This window comes from Trichosurus vulpecula, chromosome 6, assembly GCF_011100635.1.
Source record: "Trichosurus vulpecula isolate mTriVul1 chromosome 6, mTriVul1.pri, whole genome shotgun sequence".
NCBI classification, from domain to species: domain Eukaryota; kingdom Metazoa; phylum Chordata; class Mammalia; order Diprotodontia; family Phalangeridae; genus Trichosurus; species Trichosurus vulpecula.
Window position 1 is genome coordinate 43,995,398 of NC_050578.1, and position 7,927 is coordinate 44,003,324.

The 7,927-nt window shown below is 36.7% G+C and overlaps 1 protein-coding gene across 1 annotated transcript in view; it reads right to left on the reverse strand.

Moving 5' to 3' along the window:
• Nucleotides 1-7,421, reverse strand: part of ALPK1 (alpha kinase 1) — a 129,886-nt gene extending 122,465 nt beyond the window's left edge. The window contains exon 1 of the mRNA XM_036764557.1: nt 7,363-7,421. The gene's annotated coding sequence lies outside the window, so the exon portion shown is untranslated. The remainder of the gene's footprint in view (nt 1-7,362) is intronic.
• Nucleotides 7,422-7,927: the final 506 nt, after the last annotated feature.

The window sequence follows — 7,927 nt, forward strand, 5'->3', positions numbered from 1 at the left end:
GTGAGAAACGATATACATAATCATTTGCACAAATTAAAGGATGTGGTTACTTTAGACAATGTAGTCTATTCCCCAATAATTTAATTATCTCACTATACATATTCAAATAGGTAAGAATTCTGAAGCCTCTAATAGACTTTCCAGAAAATCAAGTTTCACTCACTTGATTTGACTTCTTCCTCTTAATTACTTAATTCCCTTCATTCCTAGGACTAATTACAAAGATCCTCATGAGTACTTGGCCACCATATTTTATTCTGACATTTACTTAATAGCTGAACCACTCCTCTGCTATAACAAATACAGAAGAATACAGAAGGAGTAAATAGGATCACATACAAAATCTGCTTAACCTTCTGATTAAGATGGCACTGCAGACAGAGTGCCAGACACAGAGTCAAGGAGAAGTCCATCTGACTCCCACCGGCTGTGTGACCATGGGCAAGTCACAACCTCTCATAGCCTCATTTTCTACATCTGTAAAATGGGCATTAATAGTACCTATCTCACAAGGTCATTGTGAGGGTCCAATGAGATAATGTCTGTAAAATGCTTTGCAAATGACTTTCCTAGAGGCAAGAAGCAGGACTTGAACTCAGATCTTCCTGATTTTAATACCAGCTCTCTCTCCATAACATTCTGCCTTCATCATCATCATCATCATCATCAGTACTAGTAGCAGTAGCACCAGCAGCAGCAGCAGCAGCAGCAGCAGTAATAGAACATTTGATTATGTAAGAATACAATGGTTCAAGGGATAGTAGACTATTTGCTTCATATCTGTTTTGCTTGATCACCATCACTTTGTTCCCCTGCCTTACTCTCCTCTCTTTTTATCTGTTCTTCCCATGACCTGTATATTATAGCTAGATTTCAGGTTGGAGAATACATTTCAATAACCTGATTTACAGTTTACAAACCTTCCAAAACTAAAGTTATACGGCGAGAAAAGACCTGCTGAGATTGACATTCAGAGGTTCATTCATTCAAACATTCAGAAGTTAGAAGGTTGAGTTAGCTATGCCAATAAGACAAGCCCCTTTTCAAGTATTAAATTTCTTTCAAACCAATGTGAAAACCACAATTTCACTTGTGCCAGGGGAAGCCAAGAATATTCACCTTATCCAAGATTGTCATCTTTAGGGTACAGAATTTTCCAAGTTGCTTTTTAAATGAAAAAACAAAATTCAACTTAAAGCATTCAGGAAATTCCTACTTATACAACCCATTCACAACCTGGTTCTGACTTACCATTCCAGGAAGATCCCACATTACTCCCTCTTATGAACTCTTTGGTCTAGCCAACCCCACCTTCTTGCTGTTCATCACCTATGGTGTTTCATACCTTCTTTCTGACTGTCCCTCATGCCTAGAATATACCACCTACCTATTCACCTCTGTCTCTTAGAATCCATAGCTATCTTCAAAGTTCTAATAAAGTGACAACACCTACATGAAGCCTTTCCTGATTCTCCCAGCTACTAGTCATTTTAAGGCTTGGGAGAAAATAGATTTTTGTTCATCGGAATAAAATTTAAATTTAAAAGCATTTGGGGCTTGAGCAATTAATTTTTTAGTTCTCTTAGTAGTAGATTGGTATTGTTGGTTTTTGAATGTCATTTCTGCATTTCAAGGAGGATGAGTGGAGGAGAGAGTGAGGCTGACTTTGAGAAGCTTTGTCCCACTCGGGATGAGCATCAACAACAGCATTTCAAGGAATGGTAGACAGGAAATTCAAGTGATTTCTCTTATTTACTTAATCTATTGAGTTGCCAATTCTTTAAAAGTTACTAGCTGGTGCAATGTTCTTTGGTCCCAACATTATCACGACTAGAACTATACCCTAAGGAAATCAAAGAAGAAAAGGTGAATGTTAAAATTTGTCTTTACATGTAATTAAAAAAAAATTTTAAAACTATCGGAAAGGTGTTTATATAAAAAAATATTTATAGTAACTCTTTTTATGGTGACAAAGAGCTAGAAACTAAGCGGCGGGGGGGGGGGGGTGTTCATCAATTAAGCAACGACTGGACAAATTATCCCATATGGATGTAATGGAATACAATTGTGCTGTAAGAAATTACTTGAGATGGTTTCAGAGAGACTTGAGAAGCTTTCTACGAACTGATGAAAAGTAAAGTAAGCAAAACCAGAACCGGGGGAATAATCCATACTATGACATCAACATTGTAAAAACTAACAATCTTGAAAGACCTAGGAAGTCTGATCAATGAAAAGATCCACCATGATCCCAGAAAGCCATGATAAAGGATACTATTGTCTCCTGACATTGAAGTGATGAACGGATATGGAGAAAGAGACACAGTTTTAGACAAGTATAACGTGGGAATCAAGTACTATCAAGTCAACTAGCACTTATTGTTATTGTTGTTCAGTCATTTTCAGTCATGTCTGACTCTTTTGGATGCCTTTTGGGATTTTTCTTGGCAAAGATGCCAGAGTAGTTTGCCACTTCCTTTTCCAGCTCATTTTATAGATGAGGAAACTGAGGCAAATAGGGTTTAAATAGCTTGCCCAGGTTCACACATCAGGTAAGTGTTTAAAGCCTGATTTGAATTCAAATTTTCCTGATTCCAGTCCTGACACTCTATCCACTGTGCCACCTAGGATGCTTAAGCATTTATTAAGCCCCTACTATGTGCCAAGCACATTGAAAGCTAAAATGAGTCAGTTTAAAGATGTTAACTAGGTAACAACAAGATAACATATAGAAATACTTCCAAATAATTTTTCAAATTATCATTACAGAAGTAACCAGATAAAATAAAACATTCTTAATAATAATGTATCTTTGATAATGTTAGATTTAGATTTGGGCATTTATAGTGGTAGCTTTCCTTGACTGGAGGGTCTGGAATAGAAATAAAATCATAAGTACAACAAATGTTACACCTTTGAGAGTGTTAGAAGCTCCTGGGATGGACAGATCCTTAAATACAGTACAACTTCCCACATAATCAAAAAGTTCACGTAATTTAGTTTTCTCATGAGTCGCTGTTGCCCCCTCGTGGTAAGAAGTAGTAATAGCTGGTGCATAGCATCCATTTATTACAATGCTTTTTTAAAAACTTTGTTAAAAATGAAAAACTTCATTACATTTGATCCTGCATTATGCCTTGAAAAAAATCTCTTAGAGGAATATAAAACTTATTAAGATATTAAAAGCAAAAAACTAAGATATCTATTAATTACCTCACGATAGTGGAAGTAATCAGATTTCAAACAAGAGGACTTGATTTGCATCACAGCTCCAGAATTTAATATCTGTGGGACCTTGGGCAACATCTGTAGGTTCAGTTTCCTCATCTGTAAATGAAGGGGTTGGGCTAGATGATCTCTCATTCCTATCTAAATCTATGATTCTATGAGCTCCCTAGTATTTTGCATACGTTTTCAGTGCATTAAAACTCACTAATTTTTCTCCCAGAATTTGTCTTTGTATTCTCTAATGTGGTGTTTAGCACATAGTGGGCACTTTAAAAAATGTTGTTGGGATTAGATAGGATGGCTAGTATTAAATTCACCTTTTGAAGGTTAGTTTTCCTGGCCAATGTATAATTCAAACAAAATAGCACAGACATATTTAAGCTGGTTTCAAACTAATTATATGAACATAGATGCTGCTAATTCAGTTTTAACCTGTTCATTAAAGCAAACTCAGGGGAGTTTTGAATTATAAACAATTTGTTAGCAGTGGATTCTAATTACGTAGATGTCATCAAAAGTAACAAAACTTCATTTTTTGTGAAATTCCACAATTCTTGTGAAATTCCACAATGAGAAAGGTTTTGCTCTCTGATAACACCAAGAAGGATTGTATGGAATCCTATGAGAGAGAAGAATGTCACTGAAATTTCAGTGTATTGTGAAAATGGCAACACCCAAGTTCAGTTCCCTTTTGAAGAGAGTTTGGACATTACTGTGAGCCCTTGGTTTAGTTTTCTCTTTCTTTTGATGGGCTTCTGTGAGGTTTTTGTTTTTTTTTTTTACTTTTTCACCTTCTATATTTTCTGAGAATTAACTAAAGACTATTCCCCTGATACACTACCAAATATACATTCATTAGGGTAGCTAGGGTTCCCTACATCTGTGGAAAAATACATGAGTATATTTGGAGTTTTTCCAGAATAATCTCTAGGAGGAAGGACATGAGCTAAAGATCTAATGATCTTTTAGATACAACCAGTTCCTTGTGAGTCTGGAGCTCGGGAGATCCTGGGCCACAAGTTATGTTAAAATCCCATCCCCCCCCCAAATCCATAGAAGGCAAAAAAAGGAATAATGTTTTGGGGATAGAGGGGCCTCCAGGTCTGAGGGATCAGGTAAGGCCTTATAGAGGAGGCTTCAGATGATCTGGGCATTGAAAGCTGGGAAGAATTTCAACATGGGGCAAGGTGGAGAGAGTCTGGTCCAAAAAAGATTTATATGTATACATGTATCTATCTATGTATCTGTCTATATCTATCTATCTATCTATCTATCTATCTATCTATCTATCTATATCTATCTATCTATCTAACTATAAAAACAAATGCCCTAAAGTAAGGGAGAACAAAATGAAATATATGGGAAAGGATAGATGTCTCATTACATTGGCATATATAATGTACGGATTATGTTAAGGGAGACCATGGGATGTCTTAAATACCAGAGTAAGGGGTATCTGCCTAATTGTGTAGGTAATGGAGAGCCCCTAAAGGATTTTGAGCAGGAGGATGACATAATAAGATTGATGCATTAATTAGTATGAAATGTAGGTTGACGGCTTCATGTACAATCCTCTTTCTGTGTTCTGCTATGCTCTTTTTTTTGGTACATCTAAATTTAGAATAAAGCATAAATTAAAAATACAAAGCAGACGCATGTTAAGGGACACAGTGGTGCCGTGAAAAGAGGGATGAAATTGAAGTCACAGGACAGAAATTTGAATCGCCGTTCTATCACTTACTACTTGTGTGACCTTGGCAAGAAACTTAACTCGTCTAGGTCTCAGTTTCTCTTACTTAAAATGTTGGGGTTGGAATGGATGACCCTTGGAAAGTCCTTCCATCTCGAGAGCCTAGGATTACAAAGATTACTTTGGCAGCAGAGAGGACTACTGCAGGACCAGAGATGAAGCGTGATGTGGGTCAGAAGGAACAGGTCTACAAAGGAGGCGATGGATGCATGAGATCCTATTGTGAGGTAGAATAGACAGATCTGGTGGGAGAATTCCCAGGGTCCCAGCTAATATCCAGAATGTCTAGAGTAGATAATGCCATAACATATAGAACTGGATGGGAACTTGAGATCATTTTATAACTGAGGCAATTGAGATCCAGAAAGCCAAGTGACTTTCCCATAGCTACGTACTTAGTAAGTAACAGAAGCCAGGCCTCTAGGCGGTGCAGTGGGTAGAGCACCAAGCCTGGAGTTGGGAAGATTCATCTTCTTGAGTTCAAATCTGGTCTCAGACAACTATTGGCTGTGTGACCCTGGGCAAGTCACTTAACACCGTTTGCCTCAGTTTCCTCATCTGTAAAATGAGCTAGAGAAGGCAATGGCAAAACCATTCCAGTATCTTTGCCAAGAAAACCCCAAATGGGGTCGTGAAGAATCAGACGGGACTAAACAATGGAAAAAAGCAGAGCCAGAATTTGAACTCAAGTCCTCTGACTCCAAATCCATGCTCAACACTACTAAAGGCTGAAAAGATGCCTCTTCTAGGAATTGTAGTTTACCTAGGAAAATGTCCCTGGGGTAATGCTACAGGACTTTGGCCTGTCACATACTAGTTGATGTCCTTGCTTCTCTTTTGTTTTTTAAAAACTTTTTTTTGTACTCCGTGTCTAATGGAAAAATTTCCCAGGTTTGTACGTGGAGCTCTGGCCATGAAAAATGTGCGATATGATCTGTTAGAAACTGTTCAAATGCCAACAAACGGTCATTTTATTAACTTGAGAACCAAAATCTAGAACTTCTCTATTTTCAGGCGCCAAGTAGATTAGCCAAAATCATAGGTCAGTCCTGGAAAAGGATTGAGGACAGGACGGGGCCAATTTCTACTACTTACCTGTGTGACCTTGGTCGAGTCAGGTCTCACCTCTGGGACTCAGTTTCCTCATTTTGGGAGGAAATGAGGGCCTTGGACTAGATGATCTCTTCAGTCCCTCTTTTTAAACTCTAAATCCCATGATCCTTGGAAGGAGGTAGCGAGGTGGTACATTAGATAATGCGTTGGACCTGGGGTCAGGAAGTCCTGAGTTTGAATTCAGTCTTAGACACTTACTAGCTGTGTGACCCTGGGCAAGTCACTTCACCTGTGTCTGCCTCAGTTTTCTCCACTGTAAAATGGGCATAATAAAAGCATCTACCTCCCATGGTTGTTATAAGGATCAAATGATAATATTTGTAATATTGATAACATATATATAATATACATTATATATTATATGGTACTATATTATATGATATTATGATATGATATATTATCATATTATATCATATTATATTTATTATATTATATTGTTTATTATCATTTCTATATTATAACTAATGTAATGAAATAATAAATTAAATAATATGGTTAATTGTTAATATTAATCATAGTAATAAAATGATAATATTTGTAAACTGCTTAACACAGTGCCTAGCACTTAATACAGCCTTGTTCCCTTCTTTGCAGGTAGTTTCATTTTGATTTTCTAGAAAATGATGTTTAAAGACTTATGCAAACTGCCAAGTGAAGTGAGCAGAACCAGGAGAATGCTGTCCACAATAATGGCAGTATTGTACGATGGTCAGCTCTGAATGACTTGGTTATTCTCAGCCATCCAGCGATCCAAGAGAATTCCAAAAGACTTGTGATAAAAAATGTTATCCTCCAGAGAAAGGACTGATGGAGTCTGGATGTAGATTGAAGCATACTGTTTTCACTTTCTTTTTTTCCCTAATTTTTTGTTTGTTCTGCTCCTTCTTTCATGACATGACTAATACGGTAATATGTTTTACATGATTGCACCTATATCAAATTACTTATCATCTCAGGGAAGGATGGTGAAAATTTGGAACTCAAAATTTAAAAAACTTAAATGTTAAAAAATGGTCTTTACATGTAATTTGGGAAAAACACAATTTTAAAAAAGAAAAAAATAATGTTTAGTTTTGTTTTTATAGCCTGACAGATGATTTATGGCAGGCAATTAGATCATATCCTGGCTAGAGCCCTTGACCAATTCCTGGAACCTGTGAACAACAAGTAAAGGCACTTCCTCTTCTGTACCTCATTTCTCTCCCTCATCCCCTTATCTCTGATTTCTTTTCACTTGCCTCTTTGTTTAAAAAGAAATCACAAATACTCACGTTATATAGCAAGCTAACTCCGTAGTCACTGATGCAAACATAGCACACTCAAATCCAGGTACACACTGATTCATGTGTCCTAAATAAATGATACAAATGGAAAGATAGAATGATTAATTTAATTATAATTTATTTGTTGAATGGCAACCACAGACTTTAGCTCAACCAAATGTACCTGATGGAAGGTATATACTCTTAGGATGAATATACTCCATGCCACATTCCAAAGAAACATAGATATATCTGTCAGGGTGAAATCCTCATCAGAAGTCACTTTTGCTCACTGGACATTTTTCTAACATGAGGGTTCTCTACCTGAGGTCCATGGCTTCCCAAGGGGACCACGAATAGCCTTCAAGAATTTGTATCAAAAAGAAAAAAAACTATCTAACCTCTATCTGAAATTCAGCATTTCCTTCATGAATTTTTTGAAAGAAACATTATTCTCAAAAAAAGTCTATAGGCTTCATCCAGTTTGCCAAAGGGGTCTATAACATAAAAAAGGTTAAGAACACCTGCTAATGAATATTCATTCATTCACTTACATACACACATAAATGTTTTT